The sequence below is a fragment of the Manduca sexta genome, chromosome 18 (genome assembly GCF_014839805.1).
Source record: "Manduca sexta isolate Smith_Timp_Sample1 chromosome 18, JHU_Msex_v1.0, whole genome shotgun sequence".
In the NCBI taxonomy this organism is placed as follows: Eukaryota; Metazoa; Arthropoda; class Insecta; order Lepidoptera; family Sphingidae; genus Manduca; species Manduca sexta.
In genome coordinates, this window is record NC_051132.1 from 14,523,424 (window position 1) to 14,539,026 (window position 15,603).

The 15,603-nt window shown below is 36.2% G+C and overlaps 1 protein-coding gene across 1 annotated transcript in view; it reads left to right on the forward strand.

Annotated features, from left to right (window-relative positions):
• The first annotated feature begins 10,241 nt into the window (after positions 1-10,241).
• The window catches only part of LOC115440270, a 48,821-nt gene continuing 43,459 nt past the window's right edge, over positions 10,242-15,603 (forward strand). Inside the window, exon 1 of the mRNA XM_030164491.2 lies at positions 10,242-10,317. The gene's annotated coding sequence lies outside the window, so the exon portion shown is untranslated. The remainder of the gene's footprint in view (positions 10,318-15,603) is intronic.

The window sequence follows — 15,603 nt, forward strand, 5'->3', positions numbered from 1 at the left end:
ATTATTTATATAAAGACTGAGTGGGTAAACTAAAAAAAATTCGACGGCAAAGTGTCAATGTTAAATAGTAACCGGCGACCACAAAATTCCCTTATCGAACGTAACCGCTAAAGATGCACAAAGGAGGTTAAATATAAAACCATAGAGAACACATAGCGACCTCTTTCGTCTAATTTTTGCTTCCGGTAACGGCTAAAGGTTGCCAATTACCATCTCCATTTCCAATATATCCTTTTTCAGCAGTTGTTTACCTCTATCCGATTAAGCCGCGTCATCCCGACGTGGGCGAAGGCTTAGTCTTGCAAAAAAACAACTTTAAAAGCTCTTTAATTTTCGAATTAGCCTTGCTTCAAATTAATACATCTAACAGCAACAAAGCAGGTTGAAAGGAAAATGGCTCCGCCATGATTCATATTCTATATTATCAAACTTATGTTATCTTTATGTAATATGAAATCACTTCATGTTCTAAAAGACCAGGCACCGTGATAAGACTACTTCCTAAATTTCACAAATCATTGGATTGGAGTCCTTTTGTTGTTTTTTATTTTAGTTTTTGCCTTTCGGCCAAAACAATGTAAGGTCCGAATGATACCATTTTAGTAGTGAACAAGGCAACGAGTCGCTACACTCACCCACGACACGGGACTTGCGAATATATGAATGAAATACAATGTAAAACGATCTCTTTGTTAGGTTTTATGACTAACATGAGATTGTTTTGCAGGTGGTAGGATGGTGATGAAAGTTTCGATGAAATTAAACGTGGTAGGCAATTTAAAGTGTGACGGTTTCTCTATTATTCGAGTAATATTATAATTTAGAGATAATTTTTCTTTTTTTTTGTTAATATAATTTAATTGCAATTGAATTGAATGATGAATCCTGAGAGGGTTATACACTATGGGAATTTAAAATTTATTTATTACATATTTTGCGAGTGTACGAATGAACTACTCGGAAAAAAAACACTAATTGAAAATTTTATAACCTCTATAAAAACTTAAAAGAGACATCTTAAAAATTACATGTGGTAGGCAATTAAAAGAAATACATAACTTTATATCTGTATTACAGAAAAAAGAGCTGATAAAAAAAATACACTAGTTGAGACCATTTTTTTTTCAATCGGTATTAACTCTCCCGTATACTTATATACACCGACTTCGCATGGTAGAAATTTTACGAGACAGATGGCAAGCCTTCCAAGTACAAAGGTAAGTTTTCCTAGTAAGACTAACGCGGGTAAAGCTGGGCGCAAAACTTAGTTTAACACAAATACATCGAAATTAAACTAATTTTCCTGATTCTATCGCGGTTTTTTGTATTTTATTTATTGTTTTTTACTTCCGAAGTTTTGAAGACTTTGCAGCCTTCATGGTCACGGGAGGTGTTGTTCATCCGTAAATACATCATCACTAGTCGCATAAATATCTTTAATTAATACGATTTACAAATGACGCAGAATGTAGTTATCTCCGTACAACGCCATTAACCTGTGGAGGAAATAGTAAATATGCGTTGTTATTGTATTTATAAGTAATTTATGATGTTATAAATAGACTACTTGAACTGTTTTATAATAGCAGGAAAGTCGTTAAATTAGAGTGAGTGCAAGTTTAATTCAGTAATTATTTATATCTATACTAGTTGACCCGACAGACGTTGTCCCGTCTTAACTATGAATTTGCAGCGCGCATTCTGTCAATCGCTGACAGTCATTTCAAACAATTGACACTTATATAGAATTAATATTTTCGTTAAGTTTTCTTAAACTTTCTAATTTTCCGCGTAATTTTTTGAATCTTTTCTTTCATAAGAACCTTCTCCTGACAATAACAAACACAAAAAAAAATGTGAAATCGGTCCAGCCGTTCACGCGTGATGGCGTGACCAAGGGAAATAGAGATTCATTTTTATATATATACATAGATGTCATTAGAGACGTGGCAGCGCGTGGCGACCGCTGCTATATTATATGTGTAGAACTAATGTCTATTTGATCCTTAGTAATAATTAAAATAGTGCGTACTTTGTCATAACATTATATTACAAGATCTAGCCTTTTAGTTTACCCCTAATTAGGCTCTTTATGGTGTTTATTAATAAGTAAACAAACTGTTATTATATTATTCGAAATTCAAATTTATAACTTTCATGGCCGCGGTCCGTTATTACTTGCGAATAAATTAATGATATTAGGCTTTATTTAGGTTTCCTAGGCTTATTTAAGCAATCTAATTACATTATCTTGAAGCACTATAAGTTTTGAGCTTGGATTAAAGATTTGGAAATCCAATAAGCTTTTGCCAAAAATTGAAAAAAGTCATGAAGTATTGATTGCTTTCCACAATCTCTGGGGCGAAATACAACAACTGCGACATTCGTTTGCAAGTTACTACTAACGTTATGGAGTTGTACTATAGTGGCCGATCATATCAACTACTACGTCACACCACAACGCACTTTGTACCCAAGTCAACATTGTTGAATTATCCGCAAACGTTAGTTTTCCTAAATGCTTATTTGATACATTTATAAAAGGCAGGTCGTAAAAAAATTAGTAATGTGAATACTTTACCGTTAAGAAATGGTTTGAAATAATCAGAACTTATTGACTACGGGTACAAAATATTATTGTGAAGGCGTGTTATTAGTAATGTTGCCATATTTGGTAAACTCACTTTCTTACAATGAAATCACATTTAATTTTATACCTTTTGTCATAATATAATGGCCTTATGAGTATTCAACGAGTACAGTTATTTAATTTATTGTTAAAGTTCATTGATAAAGTTATTGTTCATAGTTTCCGACATGTATATATGCACATAGTATAGAGATCTTTATTGTTGACAGCTGATGACCGTTGTTTTGCGGCATATACGAAGGATAGATTCCTAACTTGGACTTACATTATAGTTATTAGTCATATTTTAATTATTGTTATAGTAGTGTTAGTATTAGTCTGCTGGAAAACCTAATAAATAATAAATAGTAGAAGACTGTAGCAGTTATAATGTAAACTGTAGCCATCTATTAGCAAATACAAAAAACAATTGATTGAATAGTTTCAAAGATTACTCTCCATAGATCTAGAGTATACCAACATTATGTTAGTATTAATAGATTACCTAAGCATGTAGTCATTCAGTTTTTTTTTATTTCATGTGGTTCCTATTGTGGGGAATGGAATTATTTAACTTTAAATAGGTTTTGCTTGTTTCAATGTTCAGTTTACTTTGATAAAAAAGACTTAGCCCATCCGTTTGCAGTATTTCTTTAGAATCCAAAGTTCTTATCGATGAAATATGAGGGCGAGTAATGACGAGACGACGCCATTATTCTAGGAATCCTAAGTGTTCCATAAAAAATGATTTCTTCACACAATACATAGCGATGAATGATAACACACGTTGCATTATTTTTTTAGTAATATATTGCCTGTCATTGCACCATTAATTTGTTGAACTACGGCCATAAGTTGCCTTTCGTTGGGTGTTTATTTATTTGGTTTAAATGGCCACATTGATTACTTTAACTGCAACCGCAGCGCATGACTAATATGTAAGAAAATATTGTCTTAGGCTTAAGATCGGCAGCCATTTTGTGAATCGTTGCGCTCTTGAAATGGAGGTTATTGTGGTTGAAACTTTTTTGTGAGTTTAAATACCTAAGAAGATTTTGTATTTATGCGGATAGCCATTTGTTTTTTATATCTACTTTGAAAAGTTTGTATGTTTTATTCATGATCATAAATTACCAGACTCTCACTTTTGCGTTCTACATGGCTTTATTATCATATCCATAACAAGGACTTAATATTTCTTGTATTTGTCACGCCCTTCTTTTCATTGGCATCTCGTCAAAGTTTTAGGTTGTTTTACCCTCATCTGTCACCTGCATATAAGAATGACATTGGACGTGCCCCATCGTAATGGACAAGTCAATTATTAATCCATTGACCGATTTTCAGTGACGGGTTCGCACATTCTTCTAGTGTCACATTTGGACAGTACACACTGCTTGAATCCTAATTGAGACCATTTATTACGTTGCCTTTTTGAATGTCGTCGCTTCCCGCCGCGTGCAGTGAGCGACGCGAAATGGGACGCGCGAAGCGTGCGCTCAGATTTTATACTTGTGATTTGTTTTTTTTTTTAATTGAACTGTTTGTGGCCAGTGCAGTGTTTCATTAGTTTTCGTGTGACATTCTCTTTTCAAAGCTTTCGAGTGGCATTTCTGCCCAGTCTTAATTGCGGAAGTATGGATTAGACTTCTCTATTTCATTTTGTTAAACTTTTTTTACACGCATTCAGTCCGATAGGATATGTACTACGTGGTTTGTTTTTAATTATTTTGTATAATAACCGACTATGCATTGTTAATCTGAGTGATAATTTCCCAATCGAGACTGATTAGACATCAGTTATATTATGTGTATATTTATGGGTTGCCGTTTGATATGTCTATCATAGCTGCTGTGGCCTGCGGGCAAGCGGTTTCGGTGTAACATATCGTGCGGTTTGAAGGCGATAGCTGTCAGGTTGTGAGTATAGGCTCGTTTGTATTGTCTTTATTAACTGTTTGGCTTCTGGGTTTATGTAGACTCTCAAATAGTCTAATTTCTGACCTCGTATAAAGGTCTCTCGACATTCGATCGATGTTGATCCAAAACCATTTCTTCAGTAGGTACATAGAATAGAAGAAATCGATATTTTAAACAATAAAAGACGAGTCATTTATGGTTACAATAAAGTTCATAAATTTACTCTGGATTGACAGCAGCGTAGTAAGATATACACAGTTTAAAATAGTTGCCCATAAATTAAAAAGGGTATTGACGGAAACTGGAAATGTGTTTTGTATTATTTCTCAATACATCGGCAGACGGTCCCCAACTAAAATTTAAACATCTCTTACCCACGTCTTAATCTTCGTCGAATATAGACTAAAATTGCATCGATGACAGCGGAACATCTCTTCCTTATTGCAAATGCTATAAAACGAGATTAACTACTGTTTATTTGTATAAAGAAACTAAAATCTCGCGATGGCAGACGTAAAAAAACAAAGTGGCAGGTCGTCGCACCCGTTGCTATTTGGCGGCAGTCCAGAGTGCAACGATGGCGAATTGCATTCGCTCGGGTCTAGCCGTAGACAATATAGAGTTTGAGTTATACGTAGCATGGAGGATGGAGATTGAATTTAGAATTAAATGTGTCTGTCATAAACAATAATTAATACAGAGGATGTGGTTTGAATTTAGAATTGTAAGATTATTTTATTGATATTTGAGATGCGGTTAAAGTTAGCAGATTATATTATTTTTGTTTAGTTGTGTTAGCGAAAGTGGTTTCAAATGATGATGCAATTGATAATATAGAATTTAGAATAGATTATTTCTATTTCAATAACATGATGTAGGAGTATTTGGAGGAACTTTGATTAGCGACGCCATTCCTAAATCAATTAAGGTAATTAATTACAAATAAATAATCGACTTATTTATTTCAAGTACTTTATTTATTTATTTCTTTATTTGGACAAACAGTAGTTGTTACATTGTAGCATGGATACAAAAATCGTTACAAAAAATATAATTCAATGTACAACACTTTAAGTTGTCACAGCATGCACACATAATAACGTGTATTTTTTTCGGTAAATAAACATATTGAGAATGATATAACATAAGTTATACAACAAACTTAAGACAAAACAAACGAAATGATATTTAAATTTAAAGAAAATATTACATATTTGAAACAGCAAACTTAAAACAAAAACAAACGAAATGATATTTAAAATTTAAAAGAATAACAAAATTGGTAATAAATAAAGCAATTAAATTTATATTTATAAAAACTAATACAGCATATTCATCCCTTCAGCAACGCCAAGACAACTTTTTTGAAAGATGGTAATTTGTCAGCAAATACATCAACCTCTCTACAAATTTTGTTGTATGCTTTACACAAGCGTGAGACTGTAGAAAACTGCTTCAGATTGGTTCTGGACGGAGGTACATGTAGTACTTCAAAGAAAGTCTATACTTTAACAATTTTAACCAACAAAGAGAGTCTGACTGATAAATATTATTAACGCAATAAAATAATTCTTAATATATTGGCATTAAACAATTCTTGATCTTCATAACAATTCATGGAAGACAAACGATAATTGCAGGCGAGATTTATTTGGCTTTGATAGTTCGTTATTATAGACATAATTCCTCTGAATTATAGACATCGTAAACGTTTGGTACTAAACCAGAACGGCTTAGGAATTGGACGATATATGAGGGAAACAATAATGTAGATCAGCAGTCGGCAACCTTTTGGTAGGCAAGGGCGACAAGGTGGCAAAATTAACTAAAGGCGGGCCATACGTATAAGATTAAACCTAAAAACCCTGCTTTAGATGCGCTTACTCTTTATTTTTTTTTAGATTTAGCGGCGATAGCCTAGTTGGGTGTGGAACGGACTGCCAAGACGAATGTCCGCAGGTTCAAATCCTAAGGGCACACACCTCTGACTTTTCTAAAAAATCATGTGTGTATTCTTTGTGAATTTATCGTTCGCTTTAACGGTGAAGGAAAACATCGTGAGGAAACCTGCACATCTGAGAAGTTCTCTATAGGAATTTCGAAGGTGTGTGAAGTCTACCAATCCGCACTAGGCCAGCGTGGTGGACTAAGGCCTAATCCCTCTCAGTAGTAGAGGAGGCCCGTGCTCAGCAGTGGGCAAGTATATAATACAAGGCTGATATTATTACTCTTAATTTAATACATTTATATTGATGTTTAAGCCTTATTAACAATCACGGGCCACAAACAGAACTTTCGATGGCCGCATGTTGGAGACCGCTGATGTAGATAATAATGAGGAGTCACACTTCAGATAGGTTAGATCGGAATAATTCCACACACTCACGCCTTGCATCCCTGAAAGGGTAGGCAGAGACATCACTGGTGCACCTATTTTCCATTGTGTGTATTCCGTCCCTTGCAAGAAGCGGCCTATCGCCATATAGGGCACAAATTTCAGACTCCGGACTGGTACACTAGAAACCCAATATATCTGCCCGACTCGGAGATTGAACCCGACACCTCAACACTGCAGTCTTAATACCATTAAGGTACGGAGTCCGTCCGGATGATACGATTTTCTTAAAAAATTAAGTACCTAATGAAGCCGTTATGTCCTTTCATTTCGTTGTGTGATTACCATATGCCTATTAATAAAGATTATTTACGTATTACCACGCTTTTATGGGCATTGGTGACAATTTATCATACGGATTCTGTCTTGCTAGTTACATTTATTTTAAATAATAATATGGATTGGATATAAGCTTCTTGGAGCATGGCGTAAAAATGATCGTGAAATAAACATAAAAATATACCACGAATAAGTGAACCTCCTTTAGAGTATGTTTTAAAAGAGGTAACATTTCGATTAGTACCCATCTTAATCTATGAGATTGTGAACATGTATTCAACAACACATAAATACGATGTTTAACCGTTTATGACTTCTTGAATGAAACAAAAAAACCTTTTACGATCAACACTTATCATAACTATAGTTACGAGCCAATTTCGCGGTATACGAAGACTGCTATCTCGCTTGTTATTTGATCAATAAAATCACAAGTTAAATCATGGAAGATCGGTGATATAAAAGATATAGAGTTATTATTCTGCAGAATTGTGGCTTAACTTATTAATGTATGACATCATTCTCCTTCATCCTCTAGCTAGATGGAGTAACGATTTGCGAAAGGTCTCTGGTAAAAACTGGATGCGACAGGCCGAAGACAGGGTAATATGGCGCATATTGGAGGAAGTCTATGTCCAGCAGTGGACAAAGATATAGGCTGAAGATAGATAGACATTATTGAAAGTGCCAAGTTAAATTTTAGTATCTGTATTCGAACGTCATTAAACGCTAGCTGTCCACTGCTAAAGGCCTCATCCAAAGATATCCACACCGAACATTGCCAGCGTGCTCTCTGCATTCAGATGTCAGTTACTTCCTTCATTTTTTTTATACATCTGCCCACCATGCAGGTCGATTCAATCGTTTGTTATAAGTCTAATTCTTGGTTAAAACACCGAAAAACATTGCGCCAATATGGAGTTGCTAGTTTCAATAATCAAGTGGATGTGGGTGGCGACCTCGCTGGCCAGACTCGTTGTTTCGGCCAATATTAAGTAAACACCTATGCGGGACCTTGGTCTCATTTCTCTTGTTGTCATATGCAACTTGCGATTGCCAGGTACGATATTTTAGATCGCACGATACGATATGTCGTCGCAATATCGTGTCGTCACCGTGATAACATGTCATTCAAATGATTTGTTGTTGTTGATATCAACAGGTTTTACATACATAACATACATAACATCACGCATTTTATCCCCGAAGGGGTATGCAGAGGCGCAACTAGGGCACCCACTTTTCGCCAAGTATGTTCCGTCCCATGATGTGATAGGGGGCGAGCCTATCGCCATATCGGGCACAAATTCCAGACTCCGGGCTGATACTGAGCAGAAAAACCCAAATATCACTTTGCCCGACCCGGGATTCGAACCCAGGACCTCAGAGCGCTATTGCACCGGACGTGCAATACAACTACGCCACCGAGGCAGTCATCAACAGGTTTTGTGATACTATTATTAGTAGTATTATGGTGGCAAATGAAGTAAAGCTGATAAACCGCTGTAATAGGGATAATCGGATTGATGTGCCAGATTTGAAACAAATAACTGCGATGTGACAACGTTTTTGAAGCTTTATACTTACAATATTGAACTTTACTAATATATAAAGCTGAAAAGTTTGTTTGTTTTAACGCGCTAATGTTAAGAACTATTTAACCGATTTTAATTATTTTTTTTCACTAATAGGAAGCTACATTTCTCCTGGGTGCTCTAGGCTAGTTATTATCCCGAAAAAACATTTTCACGCAAGCGGAGCTCTAGGCAAAATATAATAATTACTTATATAGATATATGAAAAACATTGCTATGTATCAGAATTTTATAAAGAAACCAGATCCAATTGTACTTATAATTATACCGATCAAAATTAACTTAGAAATATATGTTTACCAATTATACTACCTTTAATTATTAATTTAAATACTCAAGAAACTAACACATCTTTCAAAACAAGGTAGATAATCCCAAGACGCGGTTTGTGAAGAAGTCACAATGGAGCTTTCACCGTCTATACTGCCATGCTAAACTCAAAAGCGATATCTTAAAAAAAATCAAAATCTTGATGTTTAAGTCGTTAGATAGCTTAAAGAAATACTCATCCAATGAACTTAACCTAAATTACGGCATCTTGTTTTGAACTTGTTAAGAAAACCTTAAAAGAGTTTCGCTATCTCAGTTTACATATAAAACTATATTTACAAAACTTCTATTATCTGGAAATAAGGTTTCCTTAACATACCGCTTTTGCGCTTAGCACGGCAGTATACTGTTTCACTATCCAATCAGTAAAGTATGAGTTGTATGGCGTTGGAATCCTTCGGTCGTTACTTAGGAATCCCGGCGGAACCTATCTGTTAGAAAGCAGTTTGTGTTATGCACTGGTTTATTGCAAATACAAATACAATACGCTCCCATGTTTCTTAAAAGTTTTATCTCACTATTTGGTACGTCTATAACCATGTAGAGCATAATTCTATTACTAAAATAACAGTAGATTGTATTTTTGTGTGCTTAAAACAGATTATTCAAATTACTGCGAATACAATTCTTGTAGAATTCGTAAATATGTTTAGTGATAAATCATGGAATATACTAAAATTACAAATCCTAATGATTTACTTCACGATGCATCGCATACAAACAAAATATACGAACGATAATTTAATACCCTCTTGCAAGAAATTCCTAAATCGTATAATGTAAACAATTTTTCTTCGCACTGCCAAAAAGTTTGGTCAGATGCGACGACATTTTTAAATTAAGGTACAGTACACAAAAACATTATAGATTGATCAGCTGGCGCGAAAGAAAGTTTGTATAACCCAAAAATATAGGTATTACATTGTTGAATGGAGCTTATACGCTTTTAGATATTTTGATGATTATGAGTCATGTAAATGTGATTGAGCGCTTAGTCTGTTGATTCAGCGTATACTGTATTTATACTTTGCAGCGTACTATAATTAAACATAGTGACTTCCCCGAAAAGCTTGTATTTTCATGTGAATCTCTTCGGTCAGTCGCCGCGGCATACTAGCGTTCGATCGACGCTGTTGCAGGACTCGTCCCGAGTGCTCGATTCTTACACGGTTCAAATATTTCTATAATACATTATTTTCGAATTTGGAACATTGTTTACATACTCTATGGAAGGAAAAAATAAATGTGATTCATTTTGTAAACAGCCAGTGTTTAGTATTTCGAAATGTGAAAACGTAACAGGAAGCTCATGTGAAACGGAGCGCGTGTCATTTCGCTTTCGTCGGCCCGCGAAAGTACTTGGTGTGGCCAGTAACAAGTGATCCGTGGGATGCCATTGATGTTTTCCATTTTGCTATTGTTCGTGAAGTGCGCGAGTCGGTTGAGAGGTCTAAGTAGATTGGAACGCACGTCGCAGTTTCATGGGATTTGAATGCATTCTCTAGAGCTTGTCTTTGGCTGCATTGTTCTAAGCCGTTATAATAGGTATTGTTTGCAGAGACAAGTGAATACATCCATACATCTTTCTTTTTTTTTTATTCTACATTATAGTGAAGAATGTCTACAAATAGCTGTATAATACGATTTGATTGTTTGTTATGTTTATTGAAAGTGTTGAATAATGTTTGCTATTTTGCAGCTACATTTTAAAAACATTCCTTTTATCGAAGAGATATTATTTGTGTTTTTATGAAAAACCAATTAATTGATACTAGTTTATATCATATGAAATTCAATCAATTTTTCGCCAATTATATCCCAGCCAATTATATCTAGTCCGAAACTAGACTAAAATCCTTCAAACCTAAATGTTTATATTGTCACATCATTATTTTAATAAGTGAGTGCAATTTTCGCTAGATCATTCATTGTAATAGATAGCTGGCATAAAACCAAGTGGGTCGTTTTATGGTAATGCATCACCCCTGTCCGTGAACACTGGCTGGATTTAAAACCTATAGAGATTGTTTTCGTCCTTCTGCAATCTTACTGTTCGAAATATGAAATCAAAACTGTTCCTTCAGCAGTTCTGTGACAAAATAGTTCCAGCTTAGCTAACTCGTAACATTATGGTACTATTACTTCTAAAGCCTCATCTGGCTCTCTTATAATGATGCCACTACACGATGACGTATATTCTATAGACACGAACGTTCATATAAATCATTTGTTCAAAATCTTAACTAAAATGGCAACCGGAACGTCACTGTTATAACCTATTTATTCACTTGAACAACAAATAATTTTACTTATTTGACTAATATGTTTTATTAAAATCCAGGTTGACACTTAGACTCGAGTTCTTATATCATGATCGCCACTCCGTACACAAACACAAGCTGTCAATATTGACCATACTAAAATCAGTTTGAATGGATGACAGTTCAATTCAGTTGGACACAGTGAACATTCGGAACGCCAAATCTAGTACGTAGTACATATATATCAATGCCACTAATATTGTATATGTCGGAGTGAAACTGTTTACTTGGTTATTTTTTTACACGACCGGTAAAGTTTCACCGGTCTATATTTATTTTCCAGACAGTTATTCAATTATTGAAACACTTTTTTACTTCAATAACAATTTACTGCATAGGAACACCAGCGGAATACACAATGTGCTCGGTTCGAGCGTGAAACAAGACTACTACACTGTTACAAGGCTGGTACAAGACTCCAACCACAGTCAACCAACACTCGTACAAGACTGAGCTCTCGCCGCTCGGCCGGTCCTTATATTGACAGCAGTCGACCTCCCTCCTTTTCCAATACTTCCTCGATGTAATGATAGATGGCGCCACTATCGCTCCGGAAATTCACCAGTGCTGCGGCGACACGGCCATTCTGAAATGCGATGCGTGCTCTGCATCGCTGGGTCATTCTCTCTCTGTAACAGAAACTCATTGCCAAGGTGTACACAACAACTCAATGCCAAGTACACCTCAGTCAATTTATTTGTGAGCAACATAGCTTTGGATATGGAACATGGGTTTCACGAGTAGTATGTTCACTCCTCGTGAATACAGGCAAACTTAAAGCTCACTCTTAATGAGTGGCATATGGTAAGTTGTAAAAGACACAGCTCACTCCACTGAGTACTAGTCGAAAAATGTGATGAACCGTTGTATTTGCGCCAGCACGGCCATACTGACAGGCGGCGCGCGCTCTGCGCCAGCCTCGTTGATTCTCGTAAGTAGATTTTGATTCTGTAAGAATAGAACGTACTTTCTCTTATTAGTACAACTGTGAACAACCCATGTTGCTTATTTTGAAATCATTATTATTGTAAGGACAGTACACAGAGATGCCTTCAATGCTCTGTTTTATCAATTTAGAATCTGTGGTGTGCACATGTCTAATCACGGTTCCACAAGGCGTCCCAACGGTATCTCAGGGTTCACTTTTGGATACATCAAGGACCCGTGGTTAGCTCAAGGGAAACACATGATTTAGCTCAGAGGTGGCACTCTCCAGATATTTTATTCTCGCAGATTATTGTAAAGTACAGAACGCAAAGACATCCCTAATGCACTGTTTTGTGAATTTAGAATCTGTGGTGTGTACATGTCTAATCACGGTTCCACAAGGCGTTCCAACGGTATCTCAGGGTTCACATTTGGATACATCAAGGACCCGTGGCCAGCACAAGGGTAACACATGAATTAGCTCAGAGGTACCACTCTCCAGATATTTTATTCTAGATTATTATTTTTAAGGAATAAACGAATTTGAACTATAAGCAACTTGTTTTGTCACAGCTGTTACATAAGCAGAACCGTTAAGAAAATCAATTTTGCAAGGTTAGTAGGTTCTCGGAGGTTCTCGTAGAGTTCTCGGAGGTCCATCCCAATTTTGATGTTTGGACTCGCTCAGCCTGAGCGCGTCGTTTTGCATCCGCACCCCCTGAGGCGCGTCTGCGCACGCCATGAATCACGAACATATTTCTGCAAAAGTAAAACCAAAACAGAAATATCGTTCGGCCTATTCTGACCTTAATCAGATTTGTTTTAAACTTTCTAAACAGCAATTTTATTGCTTTGTCAAACAAATGTACCTACGTAGTGAATCGGTCATCATTTCCAGTTAATACCTCCTGGAAAAAATGAAATTTCAATATTTCCAGAGATTACGGGAAAATAACTGAAACCAGAACCCTCAAACAAGGGTTATGGGTCATACGATACCACACTTTCCAGGCGTCGATAAACATACTCTGCGTTAGGCCAGTTAGCATCAACCGCCATTCGCCACTCACGTAGTCACTTTAACCAAGACGCCTCCGTAGAATTTCCACACCATGCGCGGCACCCATATAGGAACGCTGTAGCAATTGGAACGTGGTACCCGCAGACATTTTATCATTCGAAGTTGTTCACACATACCGTTCTCCATTGTAGCATAGTATGCTACATAGCGTAGGTGTATAGTGAACCATTTAGACTGGGTCGTAAGATGGCAAGAACACATTTGTGATCCTAAGTCATCAGGAGTCCGTTGAAGCAATAGTCGCTCGCTCGTATTTTATCTTTCAGTATATCGGGCTCAAGGTCTTCGTGTCCTGGTTCCATAGGGACATAACATTCTGATTGCGGATCTTGAAATCGGTAGGATCCCATCCCACTTCTGATGTCGGAGTGAAACTGTTTACTTGGTTATTTTTTTACACGACCGGTAAAGTTTCACCGGTCTATATTTATTTTCCAGACAGTTATTCAATTATTGAAACACTTTTTTACTTCAATAACAATTTACTGCATAGGAACACCAGCGGAATACACAATGTGCTCGGTTCGAGCGTGAAACAAGACTACTACACTGTTACAAGGCTGGTACAAGACTCCAACCACAGTCAACCAACACTCGTACAAGACTGAGCTCTCGCCGCTCGGCCGGTCCTTATATTGACAGCAGTCGACCTCCCTCCTTTTCCAATACTTCCTCGATGTAATGATAGATGGCGCCACTATCGCTCCGGAAATTCACCAGTGCTGCGGCGACATATATATTTATACAATATTACTCATAGGAGAATCATTCGCGGCTAGTTAGAGCGTTCATTTCCTCGTCGTGTATTTCAGGTGTCACGGTTTGGACGACGCCCAACGTTCTATAGTGGACCTGGTGTGACGCAATGTGATAACCATAGAGGAAATTCTCTATGACAGCTTCGGAGATGACGCGCACGTGCGATCTTGGATGATTTCCGGAGTACACAAGTTTAGTGTCAAAATGAGTGTTTATAATAGTATAAATTTTATAATTTATTTAGATTCTTTGTTTAGGGACGAGAATGTTATTTATGGTAAAAAATATCAAATAGAAAATGGCATTTCTTTTTTTATTTTCGATGTTGATCACGGATCATATTTAGAACTTCAAGTATTTTATAGCTTACATTCTCCGCTATTATATCAATGGTGTGAAAAATAAAGAGAATGAAAATTATTTATGATATATCTTTGTTAGTATTTAAATGTATTATTAACAGCCGTTTTTCGTTTATTTCAACAATTCTTCACATTTAACGTAGTGAAATATAATTTCGTATTTTCAAAATTGGAAACTTCTCCAATAAACTTAAAGAATAACATCTTAATTCTCAATTCAATAAAGTCCTAAATTTCATAGATGTCCTAAATCTAGCGCTCGCAGAATTAGAAAGGTCGACGACGGGTAATGATCTCCACAAAATAAACGCACGGGAGCTATAAACTGCATAGCGAGATGCGGATTTACATGATGATTCATGTCTGTCTGTCGCACTTTTTGTTTTTACTGGATTTACATATGTAGCGGTCAACATTATTTGTATGAATGACTGTGATGACGCCAGATGTGAAAAATGTTGAATTAAGGTTTGCAAATTGTTTTTTTTGGGTAATTGTGTCTAGGACCAGTGTGGTTCTATTTTAATGCTTTGTTGTAAAGGTTTGTAAAATTAAATCTTTCGAATGTGGATGTTGTTATAATTTTGATGAAGTTGCCTGTAAAGGTTTTACTCGGAGAATAATGATAATGGAAATGTAGCGCAGGAATTTGACGGTTTCCCGGTAATACAGGTCTTACGAATTTCGATTTTGTTTGGGAAAAATAGTCTTGCCGACTGATAAGATCCACATAATATAGGACACATAAATGTGCACCATGATCATATATTTTTAAACTAAATAAAGAGAAAAAATTATTGGCCTTTTTTCCTTTCTCATTTTAATCATAGCGGCATAAAATAGGCCAGCGAGGGCATAAACCTTTACACTGCTTGCTTACAAGTACCGGTCCACCGCTCAATAATTTTCTCTCGACGAACATCCAAGCACCGTCGAAGCTGACGCGACGCTCCTAAACATTATTATTAGACAATATCTCGATCTCGAATCTCGGTATCTCGTAGA